General features: G+C 50.3%; 1 pseudogene; it reads right to left on the bottom strand.

Annotated features, from left to right (window-relative positions):
• Nucleotides 1–10,787: 10,787 nt before the first annotated feature.
• LOC101651214 overlaps nucleotides 10,788–14,746 on the bottom strand; it is a 15,013-nt pseudogene continuing 11,054 nt past the window's right edge.

Raw genomic sequence — 14,746 nt, 5'->3', positions numbered from 1 at the left:
CAACCTACCTAACACAACCATCCTGTCTATATGGTTCTTTTTCTTCTTCTCTTGTGCGGTACCAGCCCCCATAATCTAATGGGTCCAAGGGGCGGGTGTGTAATTGAGGGGTAAAATTAAACAGACATCAGACAAGATACGACATGCAGTTGCTCACCTCCCAGACAGCCAGGATCTCAGCAGCCAGGTCTGAGCAGCAAATACATTTCCCGTCACAGCTTATCTACACTTAGGGGACATGCAAGCCCCCCTGATTACATCTTAAACAGCAAGGGGTTGTACCACAGGCATACACTCGACAGGAGGGGGACGAGCTAGGGATGTGCATACAATAGGAAGGGGAGGCTCTAGGGGTACACATGTGACAAGATGGGCGGACCTAAAGTCAAGGTGGCAGCCTAACCTTGGTCCTCTGTGAGTTAGCTTGACCTTGTCTCTGGGCTCTCCTACAGGGGAACAATCCACTATCCTTATCAGCAGGGAGCAGGTCCCACCTGGGGTGGGACAGACAATAGGGTCTGATTGCTCTAGATGGCTGATAACCCTCAGGGAGATGACCTCTAGGCAGTGGACCTCCAAGTGTATCGTCATTGACCAAGTGTTAGCAAGCAGCATCTTAGGTTCGGCATATAATACAGGGAGACAATTTGGGGAATAACTTTTCTGTATTCTATTTTTTCCCCCCACCCACCTGACCTCCCTGCCCCTCCTGCCCCTGCTCTCATCTTAGTCTTCAGTCTCCTCTGGCATGAAAATGATTTGTTTTTCCTTCTTCCTGAGAGGTCGGAGACAGAGATGCAGAACAGAGATAGAATTTAGGCAGGAATGAGAAGTTGAGAAAGATTTTATTGAGGCAGGGAAAGAGCTCCCAGGAGGGAAGGGAGAGCAGAGAAAGGGACAGGGGCATCTTGAGCCCCCGGGCATTCCGAGACCCAACGAGTTAGGTCAGGGAAGTCGCAGCTTGTTGGTGAGGTGGTGGGAGATAGAGAGGGCTCGAGCTAAGGAAGTATATGTTGACAGAAGGAAGGGAGATTTTTTTATTGCTTGCAGCTGCAAGGCCTTGAGTCAGGGTGCGTGGGAAGTCATCTTGCTGTTTGCAAACCTGCTCTCTGGAGCGCTGGGAAAGGGCTTGGGAAGATAAATTGCTTCCTGAGGTGCTGGGGAAGGGGCTACACAAACCTGCCCTGGAGAGATAAGCTCTTTGGGGTGTTGGGGCAGGAGCTGCATGGTTCAATGGGTCATCCAGCCTCCTGAGAGGCTGATGTTACTGCCGGCTTTCCCGTGGCCCCAGGAACAGAGAGGCAGAGTCACCGAGGCTGCAAACAACAAAGGAGTTTATTAACTAGCTCGAGCTAGGGTCCAAGTTCCAGAGCACCAATGCAGTGGCCTCCTCCGAGAGGAGGACCCCGGCCTGGGGCACACGCCAAGCTCGTCCACTCTCTACAGGTTACATAAACTGGGTGAAACGATCCCCCCAATGACTTCATCCGGAGACAATTGGTTGTGCAGGTCTTGTTGGTTGACTGGCTCCACTCTCAGGACATTCCAATTGTGGTCACTCAGAACTTTCCAGGTGTGGTCAGCGTCATTGTGATCACTCGGGGCCTTTCCAGGTGTGGTCAGCGTCCTTTCGGGGGAGAGGGTGACTTTGTTAGAGAAACGAAACTCAAGGCTGGAAAAATGGAACTTAGGTCTATTTTAAGAGGCTCGGCCTGTCATGGAGTCACTGCTGCCTTACATCCCCCCTTTTTCTTGCCCCTACGGAGCATCCCCTACGAGCTCGTGAGTAGGGTTGTGCATTTCCCCCATTTCCAGACTGCATTCGTGGCTGAGCGCTGATATTGCTGTCACAGCACCGTCAGTCGTACAGTATTGACTCTCTTTTACAAAGGTAATTAATCTATTTGAAATGCATGGTCCGAAAGTAAGAATGAGCAGGAGCTCAATTAGGGGCCCCAATCATGTGGAGAGCAAAGTAGTCAACCAAGGGGAGTTGTTAAACCAAGACTCAAACCACCCTTCCTTCTGCTCGCGTTCTCGGTTTCACTTCGCCAGTCCCTCTCTGACTTTGGCCATGGACTCTCTAACGACTCCAGTGTGGTCAGCATAGAAGCAGCACTCCTCTCCTAGGGCCGCACATAGCCCCTTCCCCCCTGTTGGAGGAACACTAGGTCCAACCCCCTTCTGTTCTGTAGCACCACCTCAGACAAAGAGGGCAGGGACTTTTTTTAGATGGGAGATGGATTCCTTAATCCTGGCTATATCTTTATTTATAGCTGCTCTTAGGGTGTTGAATCCTCTGTGCTGTACTGCTAAGGATGAGATGCCCATGCCCGCTCCTATGGCACCTAGACTAAAAAGGGTTGCTAACGTAATTGCTGTAAAAGGCTCTCGTTTTCCCCTGGCTAGCCCGGTACCTGCTGTGCCTTGTGTCCTGCATCATACGTTACTTTTTCTTGTTGGTAAATAACCTTTGGGAACACCAACACCATGATGCAAAACTTCACTGATTCATTGAAGACAGACAGATTAAGACATGGAGTCAATCCAGTTTTAGAGCACACCCACCACCCATAGAGCACCGAAACTATCCATTTTATTCCGCTACTCCGGTTTGCCGATGGGAAAACTTCATGTTCCGCTACGCCAAGCATTCGTAAGAACAATTTGCATTTTGCTCCTGGACTCGCGTACTTCCTTGTACTCATTTTCAATGGCCTGTCCGAATGCCAAACCACGGAGGAGAACAGCACATAGGTTATGAGAAATCTTACCCATTTCAAGACTAGTGCGCAGATGGGCTCCAACATTTCCCCCTTTTTTTTATTTACAAAAGGCGTCCTTTCTGAAAAGCCCGGAAGATGACTGTGCCTGTCTTAGGTTGTCGGGTCTCGAAATCACCCTTATCCGTCATCAGCCATAGTCTTCCAGGTGACCAGGACCAGTTAGGTTGGGAGACGGGGGACTCGATCTTACCTGTCCCTGGCTATCCAGCCTCTGCCTTACACCCCTGTACGGGGACGGGGTGAATGCGCAGGTGCACTTCATGTAACGTAGTTCTTAAGGTCATAAATTTAAACATAACCTTATGCAACATCATAGGCACAGGATCAATAACACACACACTCCTGCTGTGGCCGAGGACATAAGCATGTGAGGCCGACCTCCGAGACTTCCCAACGAAGGGAGAGCATCTAGAAATGCTGGAGCCAATTTGCTGCGGCTTTAGCGGCATCACAATCAGGGGCTTAGCATCCTTCATGGCCTGTGTTTCCTGGTGGAGTTGCAATAAATCTAAAGATTCATTAGCATTGTGCCAAATACCTAGGAGATGGTTCTTTAACTTTTTCCAACTATGTTGGCTGCTAATATACTGTTTATGTGTGACACAGATCCATGAATATTCAGCAGGAAATTCTAGACGAGATTTAACCTTAAGCCCCTGTACCTCGTCTCCCAAGTACATCACTGTGTCCTAGAGAGCATTTACCTTCTGGTCTAGTTTCTTGTCTAGATCCTCTTGAGTTCCCAGCACAGGGGTCACATTTCTAGATAATTCATTAACATGACTGGCAGTTTGCATGCTTTGTGAGAGTGCAATGGCCGCAGTAGCAGCAGCAGCAACCAAGCTTAACGCAGCTAAGATACCTGCTATAAACACGCCTATAAAGCACTTTTGTCTAATCAAAGCATTCTCAATTTCCTTTAATACCTGTAACCCTCTTTCTGAATACCAAGGCCCGGCGATATTCACTGGCAACATAACAAATGAAGGTTGATGCAGAATGGCAGTAGCAGTGCCCTGAGGGGTCCAAGTAACACAATTAGTCAAATTACAACTTTTATAAGACATATTAAACGTAAAGCCATTATGACTTATGATAACATTTCTCACTACAAGTATATAAGGTGATGGTCCACAAGCAGTAACATTTCCTAGCGGTCCATGAGAAGGCTGTACGAGTTTCACGTCCCCCAAAGCAGCCCCTATTGTCCACCAGTGGGTCTGGGAAAATCCCGAGTCTGACCATCAAAGTCCCACAGATCATTCCTTTTGCCACCATAATCCTACTGAGTCCTGCTGGAGGCAGGATCTTTCTCAACCAGGGCGGGGGATCGTGGACCAGGTCCTGCCAGACTATGATGTATGGGATCTGATCCAGGTGGCCATGTGGCCCTTTACCATCCCGGGGCCCCACCCCACCCCGAAGGTTGGCCACTCGGACTCACAACAGACAATAAACTTTTCTTTCTTGATTTCTACTGAGAGGTTTTGAGCCCGATCCCTGACCTTCTTAAAATGGTCTAGGCAGATGGACAGAGGCCTCGTCTGGGTCTGTCCCATTCTGAAATTGTAAAAGTTAAAACACAGACGAAAGACAACAATGCCAGCGACAGACAAAAAGCGAGACAAAAACACAAACATGAAACGGAGACAATAACAAAACATTGAACAATTCCCTAGTCCTTGGCCCCACGGCCAGCCTGCGGTTTCCCTACCAAACGGCCCCCTAGCGGGGCCGCGCCGGAAACCTACCAAGGGAGTGAGGGACGTCTCCCTTCACTCCCGACCAGCGACCCACCAGCGCGTCCACCTAGGCCTTTTGCTGGTCACCTTCTAGGGCCCGAATACCTTCACCGTACAGATTTCCCAGACGTCCAACTCCTCCTCGGGTCCGATTCTGTTCCGGGGGTCGTGAGATCCTGGACGAGCCCCCAAATGTTACTGCCGGCTTTCGCTTGGCCCCAGGAACAGAGAGGCAGAGCCACCGAGGCTACAAACAACAAAGGAGTTTATTAATTAGCTCGAGCTAGGGCCCACGTCCCAGAGCACCAACGTAGAGGCCTCCTCCAAGACGAGGACCCCGGCCTGGGGCACAAGCCAAGGTTTTATACTCTTTACAGGTACATAAACTGGGTGAAACTATCCCCTCTGGGTGAGACTCTTTCCCCCTCACCCTCCTGTAGTTCAACGACTTCATCTGGAGACAATTGGTTGTGTAAGTCATTTTGGTTGACTGGCTCCACTCTTGGCATTCCAATTGTGGTCACTCAGAACTTTCCAGGTGTGGTCAGCGTCATTGTGATCACTCGGGCCTTTCCAGGTGTGGTCAGCGTCCTTTTGGGGGAGAGGGTGACTGTTAGAGAAAGGAAGCTCAAGGCTGTTAGAGAAACGATGCTTAGGCCTGCCTTAAGAGGCTTGGCCTGTCATGGAGTCACTGCTGCCTTACACTGGGGAAGGGGCTACACAAACCCGGCCTGAAGAGATAAGCTCTTTGGGGTGTTGGGGTAGGAGTTGCTGAGAACGGGGACTTTGAGGTTTCATCTTCCTGAGGAGCCGGAGAGGAGGTAGGGGCTGCCCGGTCTGGCCCTGGCCCAAACGCTTCCCTTTACAGTGATGGTGTCATGGATACTCGTCTTTATGAGATGGGACCCAACAATCCCAACCATCACAGAGTCGACTGAAGCCTTTTACAAGGATGTGATGGGGTGTGCGTGGCTGGCACAGAACAAAGACATGTATCTTTGTGAGCCAAATGGTTGGAGATCCTGTGGGCTGGCCGCTGGACTGCTGAACTCAAAGTCAGTAGGTCAAATGTACCAACCTCTCCCTGAGAGCGATACAGGGGTTTTCCTGCGCCTCGACAGATGTACCGTCTCAGAATGGACTTGATGTTAGTGGGTTTGGCTTTCGTTTCAGGGTGAAATGTTATCGATTGAATTGTGTCCCTCCAAACTGTGTATTGTAAATTCTAAACTGTGGCTGTGGCCTGGAGCCTTCGGTAAGGATCACAACTCAATGCGAAGAAGACCCAAATCCTCACAACTGGACCAAGAGACACCATCGTAATAAATGGAGAGAAAGGTTAAGTTGTCCAGGATTTGGTCTTGCTTGGATCCACCATCAATGCTCATGGAAGTGTTGGGTAGCAGGAGAGAGGGGTTGTCCCTCTCCATGCCTAAAGGCCCCCTACAGTTACGCAGAGAATCAGGCCCCCCGCTTAGCCAGCCAAAACCACTAAGTGGGCATACTCCAAATTCAAGCCCCAACCAGGTAGGCGGCACACCTGGGTGGCCCAAACTAGGCCAGGTGGCTTAATCTGCCAATGGGGTCAACCAGGACCATCGACTACACCTCCCAGCCGAAGGCCCTAAATACCTGAACCTCCAAACCACCAGCCCTTCAGCTGCTTCTCCACCTTCCGCTCGGTCATGCCGAGATCTCTACCTCTGGCCTCAGGTCTCCACATGTGGGTGTGCAGTGTGGTAAGGTAGGTTGCCTGTAGAACCTGAAACTCCTCTCCTTTGTAAAAACCCACTGGGATCACACACCAGGCTTCGGCGTGAATTCTTTCTCGTTTAGAAGCCAAGAACCGAGGTATTTCCCACCCAAGAAACCTAACAGAAGCAACAAAGATCAAACAAAGCAGTGCCTTGGGTCAGTCTGCTGCACAAGGCCTCAATGGAGTGGTGCAAAGCACGTTACTTTGAGGACTAAGGTGCACCTGCCTCAAGTCATGGGGTTTCCACTTGCCTCAGATGAAGGTCAAAGTTGGATATTGAACAAGGGAGACCAAAGAAGAATCCATGTGTTTGAGTTGCGGTGCTGGAGAAGAATATCGAAGGTTATTTGTCCGAAAGGAGAAATAAATCTGTCTGGGGTCACGATGGGTCGCAGCTGAACAACGATGACCGTGGTTGGGCTCAAACATCGGAGAATAGAGAGCAGTGTACAGGACCGGGTAGTGTGTGCTTCTGTTGTCCCCAGGGTCACTCTGAGTTGAAACGGACTCAATGGGCACACAACAACAACAACAACAACAACAACAACAACATGGCTGTGGTTATAATCTCCTCTGGGATGGGCTGCCTTTGTGGTGTTGATGACACACTGCTGTATCATTACAATCGTGGAGGGTGTATCTTAAGCCCATCTCCTTTGAGGTAGGGAAGAACGGAGGCAACACAGGGGAAGCTGAGGTGAAGAAAGAGGTGCCCACCCACACGGAGGATCACCCCAGAGCCAAAGCTCAAGGCAAAGGGCCCTTCCCTCCTCCAGAGCCAACAACCGGACACAGCGTTCCCCTAGATGGGCCCTCCAAAGCCAGACCTCTAACCCTCCCGCCGGGGGAGGAAATCGTTTCCTGTTTGTTCAAACCACTCAGTTGTGGAGCTTCTGTTACTGCAGCACTAGGCGGTGAAAACAGGTGTCACTAGTGGGCCACAGGCTAAAGACTAGACGCTTCCTGAGGAGAGAAAACACAGACACCGAGGACACACAAGGGAGAATGCTACAAGTGCCAAGGATTGGCGGCAACCAGGTTAGCAGGAAGAGGCAGGAAAACTCTTCCCCCAAAGTCTTTGCGGAGAGCCTGGCCGCGCCCACACCTTGGAATCTGACTCTGGCCTCCAGAACGGAGGCCCAAATGCCTACTCTTTGAAGACCAGGTTTGTTGATAACAGTTGCAGCAGCCGCAGAGAAGACTACAACGGGGGCTAGCAGGTCACTTGGAATTGTTTGATCTTGCACTTCATCGACTATTATTAAGACTGCTTATCATTTCTTTTTCACATAGCGCACTCCGACTTCTTATCAGTTCACGCTTACTCCCAGTTACCTATTGCACTACTTCACATCATCGTGCTGATTTGTGCGCATTCTTTATATATATGTATAGACGTGATAATACCCCCTGGCCAGCACAGCTCTTGGAAATGCCATCTCTCCGTTGGTGATGAGTCTTTCCCCCTACGGGGTGTGATGTTAAGTTGAGGCCAGGACACGGTGTTCTCCTATTGAACAAGAGCAACAGCAAAGAATGCACACGCCAGAGAAGCCATCAGGTACACATGATGGATGAAGAACGAAGAACTCCCTTGTCAAACATATCTGGACACATACTAACACAAAGGTGTGGTGGACCACAAGTAATCCATCAGCTCTCTGGGCAAATATGCCCGGCTTCGGCTTCTTCACCAATTGCGCCCTTAGCCTCTGCACCTGTTGTCAGGTGCCGAAGTCGGTGCCTCCGAAGAGAGGCTCATGGACATCAGACCACCACTTGTTTGTCTGTTTGTCACACTGTGGGGGTTCGTGTGTCTCTTTGATGCTGGAAGCTATGTCACAGATGCCAGGGGCCCCCAAGGTGAACCGATTTCAGCAGAGCATCCAGACCAAGAACAGGCTACGGAGAAGGAATGGGCTGCCCGGAGGAGCAAGCCACCGAAAACCTGACGGACAGCAGCAAAGCACTGTCGGGTGTGGTGTCAGAAGGTGAGCCCCTCGGGCAGAAGCAATCAGAGCAGGACTGAGGTGCAGCTGCCCGCTCAAAGCAGAGTCGGCCGGACGACGTGGATGGAGTGGAGCTGCTGACACCTTCAGTGGCTGATGGGGGTGACGCACAATGAGAAGACACAGCTGCACGCATCTGCTCGTATTTGGAGCTTGGGATGGATGCAGAATCAATCTAGGAAATTGGGAAATGGTCAAAAATGAAACGGAACGCTTAGAGATCAATACCCTAAGCATTAGTGAGCTAAAACGGACTGATATTGGCCATGTTGAATCCGAAAACCATACGGTCTCATATGCAGCGGATGACCAATTCAAGAGGAGTGATGTCACTCGTCTACAAGAACATTTCAAGACCCATCTTGAAGTACAATGCGCTCTGTGGTAGGATAAGACCTACCACGTGCCAAGAAACTCAGTCAGCACAACTATTATTCAGGTTTTATACACCAACCACTAAAGTTAATGATGAAGAATTGAAGAATGAGACCAATGTCTTCCGTCTGACATTGATCAGACATGCGATCAAAGTGTATTGATCATTATCGACAATTGGAATGCCAGTGTTGGAAACCAAGAGGAAGGAATCGAGGTTGGAAAACATGGCCTTGGTGGTAGAAACAAAGCCAGAGATCGGGTAATAGAATTTCACAGGACCGATGATTTCTCACGTCCCCCTTTTCAACAACACAAAACGAGGAGATCCACGCAGACTTCTCCAGATGGGAGACACAGAAATCAAGCGGACTACACCGTGAGGAGTGCGACGGAGACGTGTAAGAGTAACTGTGGACCACAGTTCACCACCACTTGTCAGTTCAGAGGGAAGCAGAAGAAAGCTCAAGTCCATGAGAGCCAAAACATGACCCTGAGTCGATTCCACCTGAATTTCAGGACCATTTCAAGGCCGGATGTGATTCACTGAGCTGCAGTGACGGAAGAACCGATGAGCTGTGGGCAGACATCTCACATAAAGGAAGGGGAAGGTCACTAAGAGATAGGGAAGGAGGAAACGATCATCGTGGATGCCAGAAGAAATGGTGACACGTGCCCTTCATGGAGGTGCAGCTCAGGCACACGGAAGAGATGACGAAGGCAGCGAGCCAAACGGAAATTCTCAAAGGGCAGCTCAGGGAGACAGCGTCAAGCATGAAATGTGCAAAGACCTAGAATTTTTAAAAAATCACGCTCCGCATCTCTGAAATGGAAAGAATGAAAGAAAAGATTCAAGTCTCGAATGGCAATGTTGAAAGATGTTGTAGACAAAATATCAAGGAACGCTGGGAGCATCAGAAGAGATGGACCGGGAAAACCACCCGCTCTGTGCGCCCGTTGTTAGATCCCGTTGATTTTCCCGTTGTTGGAAAATCCAGAGAAGGTGGCTGCTAGTGGAGGCCCGGAGCAGAGCTCTTGTCTTCTCCTGGCTGTGGATACCGAGCTAAGTCCGTCTCCGAGGACATCCTCAGCCAGTGGGAGCCAAGTGGTCAAACTGCCCGCCCTCACGTCCCCTTCCATCCCCGAATGTCAGAACCCAGCCCTGAAGGCAGGGGAAGGGAGGGCTGGGGGAGCTGGTAGCATTGATGACTGTATGAACCTGTTAGGTAACTAGCATAGGGACTGGGGTGTCCATGACGCATGCTCAGAGGTTCGCGCTTCTGGCCAGGAAGGGGTGGTGCACCCAGGTGGGCGTTACACCTGCATTGGCCCATCGAAGCCAGGTGAATTTGATTCAGCCAATGGGGTCGACCAGTATTGTCGACCAGGCCTCCCAACCGGGCCCCTGAAAAGGCCAGAGGTTTTGCTCTGGGCTTGCTCTTTCCCAACGGCTGCTACAAGATGTAGCACAGCCGGGCTGCGGTCCCCGAGCGGCCAGGCCACAGCCCCGTGACTGTGCCATGGGCTCTGTCTGGCTGGTGTTCCATTTACTGTAGAACCTGGAACTGCTACTATTCGCTATACACTCACTGGGATCACAAACCAGGCTTTGACGTGAATTCTTTCTCACTCGGAGCCAAGGACCAAGGTACATCTCTCCCCCGAGAGACCTAACAAGCCCACTGGGGGGGTGGGGGGTAGTGAACAGCAGAACTGTATGTGAGTGGCTATAGTGGACGGTGTAAGAGATGGCCTTAACAAACAAATAAATACGGGTTTCTGGGGGGTAGGCTAAGGGACGGAGGGGTTGAAGGGGGTTTGACACCAGGAGTTCCAGAAGAAAGAAAATGTTTTGAAACCGATTGTGGTCAGAGCTGTACAACACTGCCTGATGTGATTGAACTATGGAATATTATGATATATGTAAAGAGCGCCCAGTAAAATGTTTTAAAAAGATGGAAAGAATAGCGTCTCCATCCCAGAAAGAACACGTCAGTGTTCATGTCTTTCAAGCGAGGACATAGGATTAAGAACCCGTAGTAGCGAAGGAAGCAGTCCAAGCTATGCGGTCTCAAAGCCACCCCCACCTCCAAAACACCCTGACCACACTGCCATGGAGTCACGGACTTCCGACATCCCTATGGGAGAGGAGAACCGGCCCCGTAGGCTTCCCAGGCGGTCGTTCTTGAGGAGAGCGGGAAGCCCCGTCTTTCGAGCTCAGATCAGCTGGTCGCTTCAAGCTGCCTGGGTGGAATTGGGTTCGTGAAGGCGCCCCGGTGGCCCTGTCGGGTAAACGCCGGCCTGCGAACTGCAAGTGTGGCCCTTCCAACCTACCCGCTGCTCTGACGGGAGGCCGTCTGCTCCCGTCAAGATCTACAGCCTCAGAAACCTGCGTAGTCCAAATGGAGACAGAGAAGGCAGGGGGTTGGTTTGGGGAGGACCATGCTAGCGGCTGTAACAAGAACAACATGCCAATTGGCTCTACCTCACAGGTGTTTCCCTTTTTGCCCATGTGAAAATCAAAAGATATTTCTTCTTCTTCTCCCCCCACCCCCAAGTCTCCAGAGGCTTTATTTGATTGGTCAGTGTGCTTTGGAAGCAGACGGGACATCAATCCTACTACCAACCCCAGAAGAGCTGCACCCAGGACAGGGACAGTGCCAATGGGCCCACGGGGACAGGACTGCTTTGTCCGCCTCTGACTCGTAGATCCAGCTACAGCCACGAGACGTGTGGTACACCAGTTCCTCCTCTGAAACCAGGGGCTGATTTCTTTCTCAGCGCTTTTGACCGAATCACAGCCCTGAATGATGTCCCTGCCAACGTGAACGCAGAAGTCCCCTCGGAGGGTGCCGGGCTCAGAGTCCGCTGGTTGGTCTCTCCCAGCATCGCCCGGCCCGTCTTCACCACATTCAGCCCCTCCCAGACCATTGCCACAATGGGGCCCGAGTTCATGGACTTCACCAGCCCTGGGAAGAAGGGGCAGTCTTTCAGGTCAACGCAGTGCTGCTTCAGGTGTTCCTTGGAGGCCGGAACGAGCTTCATGGCCACCAGACGGAAGCCCTTCTGCTCAAAGCGCTTGATGATGTCGCCCACCAGGCCGCGCTGTGCCCCGTCCAGCTTGAGGGCGATGAAGGTGCGCTCATTGTTGGCCGTGGTGTGAGTCAGGGGGCGGGGGCGGGGGGCGGGCGGCCGGATCCGCAGGGCTGGAGCAGCAAAAGAGATATTTCTTTGTTGTCTACCAGGTAGGACGTTGAGGGTGTGCGGCGACTCTTCCTTCCATTCTGACTTTGAAGTGAGCCATGCTCGTCTGCAATGAGCTAAGAGAAGAATGAGAACATGGGAGATTCCTTCTTGCGGGGTTTTAAGGTCCTGAAAGTTAACCAACCATGGTGACCCCAGGGTGTCTTGCCACACTGAAGGGTTCAGGAAAAGACAGAGGACCAATGACAATGTTTCAACCTGCTGGGGACGTACAGGAAGCACTCACATGTCTTTGTCAAGAAATTTGGAAGACAGCTACTTTATCTGTTCCAAACACAGGTGACCCAAGATACCAACAAGGGCTCAAGTTACCAAGGGCTCAAGTAGAAAGCAAATGTTTTGGGAATGATGAGGGCAACAAATGTACAAATGTGCTTGACCCAGTGGATGGATGGCTGGCTTGTGATAAGAGTTGTACGAGCCCCCAATAAAATGATATAAAAAGAAAAGGCATACATTATAGAACAATAATATGGATAACTGACTTGCCTGTCAGTTTCTCATACTGGGGTGGCTTGTGGGTTACTAGGATGTGGGAAGCTATGTCACCGGTATTTCAAAGCCCAGCTGGGACCCCCAAAGTGAACGGGTTTCAGCAGAGCTTCCAGATTCAGAACAGAGCGGGGAGGAGGAAGAGGCTGTCCACTTCAGAGGGACGGCCAGCATCAAAGCGTCAGAGACCGAGAACCTCATGCCGGCAGCAGAACCGTGTCAGAGGTAGTGCCTCCCACCAGGTGCTGGCAGATAGCCTCTAATGTTTGGCAAATCTTTGGGGGAGACAAAGCTGGGGGGAAATCTATAATTTATAAATCTCTTTATAACCCCACAGGAAGTAACGATTCCAGGAGGGTAGGGGAAGAGAAGGGAGGGGAGAGGGGAAAAGTTAGAATGAAGGTGGAACAATGCCTCTGGAGGAAGAGGGAAACCAGGATAGCCGGTGTCGGGATGGAATGGGCGGTGTAAGACATGTGTCAATAATCATAGCAATGTGTAGCATACGAAGGGTTTGCCAGAGTGACAGGGTGGGCAAGGGAGGGAATCAAGAGGAGCTAACAGCAAAGCTAATAACTGCTTTGAAAGTGTGGATGGCAACATTTGTACATGTGCGCTTGATGTAATGGATGTATGGACTGTTATATATAAGAGCGCCCGATAAAAGGATGTATTGAAGAAAAGAACAAAACACTAACCAATAGAGGCACACCTGTGGGATACTAGCGCTGAGGGAAGTAGAACTGGGACTTATTCCGTGACGGTACGGAGGGAATCTGGAAAGCCAGTGTTCCACGGTAGGAAGGCCGCCACTCTGGTAGTTGGTGATATACAGTGAACCCTCGTTTATCGCGGTTAATCGGTTCTAGACCCTACCGTGATAAATGAAATTCCACGAAGTAGGATTCCTTATTTGTAAATCAAATATTTTCGTAGTTAGAGCATAGAGGACATGAAAAAACACCCTTTAGTCACCATTACACTCGTATTACCCAATTTATTAAACGAAAAAGGGAAAATACAGTAAAACATTTTGGACGTTACAATGATCATTTATTATTTATTATATTATTTATGGCATCAAGCGTGTACAGTATGAGCCAATCAGTGGCAGTCATGACAGAGCATGCGCTGTTATGCAAAAACCGCAATAGAGTGAAGCCGCGGAAGTCGAAGCGCGAAGTGGCGAGGGTTCACTGTAGTCCGAGTACATTTTCCCGCAGTAGTCTATCGTTTCCACAGTCTCTCCCCTTGTAGCTGTGCTGCCTTAAAGTGAGCAAATGGTTGATTCTATCTCTCTATAGAAGCAGACATTCCTATTGGCTCTATTTCTTCCCGCCGCAGCATGCAGCCCCTCTCATACCTTCCCCCAGTAGCAGTTAAGCATAGGAAAGATTCTATCCCCCCATGCCTGGCTTAAAAATGTTTACCATAAGCCTGAATTTGGGGCTATATTAATTTGGTCATGAAATTTTCCTTGACAGCTTTCCATGTATAGAAAATAGCCGTGTAGCCACTGTGGCTCTTTTGAATTTTATATATAAAACAAAAGGGGGAATTGTGGGATATAAAGAGACTTTTCCCCAGCTTTGTCTCCCCCAAAGACATGCCAAACATTAGAGGCTATTTGCCAGCATATGGTGGGAGATCAGATGCTTAGAGACATCCTCCCTGAAGGCAGTCAGTTGCCAGACCACTGTCTGGGCCCACCAAGAGCCCACTCTCTGCTGTTAAGGACAATGGGATACTTCTCCCTAAAGGCTTGCAGCCATCAGTCTGGTCCAGGTAGGTGGGGTTTACACCCTACTGATAATGGTTTCTATGGAAATCCAGAGAACAGGTCTAACCTGCTTAGTGACATCCATAGTTAGGCTGCCATCATGAATCTAGGCTCCACCCATCTTGTCACATGTGTACCTCCAATCCCTCCCCTTCCTATTGCATGTATATCCCTAGATTGTCCCCTCTCATTGCTGTATTACCTATAGTGCAACCCCTTCCTGTGACGTATGTCTTTACCTGTAATCATTGGGCTTGCACGCCCCCAAAGATATATAAGCCTTAGTTAGCAATAAAGATTCTCCTTGGCCTCTCTCAGCTCTTCCCATCCTCTAGCCCCTGGTCCTCACTCCCCTGTTCCCTTTCCCCTGGTCCTCCTCCCCCTCCCTGCCCTCTGGGTCTCCCATCTCCACTTGGACCACCAAGCGGGGCTGAGGTGAGGATACTACCATGAAATGTGTCTGACTCCACTTTTCAATCTCTCTTCTATCTCTCATGCTCTCTATGACTTTCCGATACTCTCTACACACACACACACACACA

This window comes from Echinops telfairi, unplaced genomic scaffold (assembly GCF_000313985.2).
Source record: "Echinops telfairi isolate 266 unplaced genomic scaffold, ASM31398v2 ScPeMD7_7417;HRSCAF=8455, whole genome shotgun sequence".
NCBI lineage: Eukaryota > Metazoa > Chordata > Mammalia > Afrosoricida > Tenrecidae > Echinops > Echinops telfairi.
The sequence above is the reverse complement of the archived record's forward strand: the minus strand, read 5'-3'. Positions and strand labels throughout refer to the sequence as shown.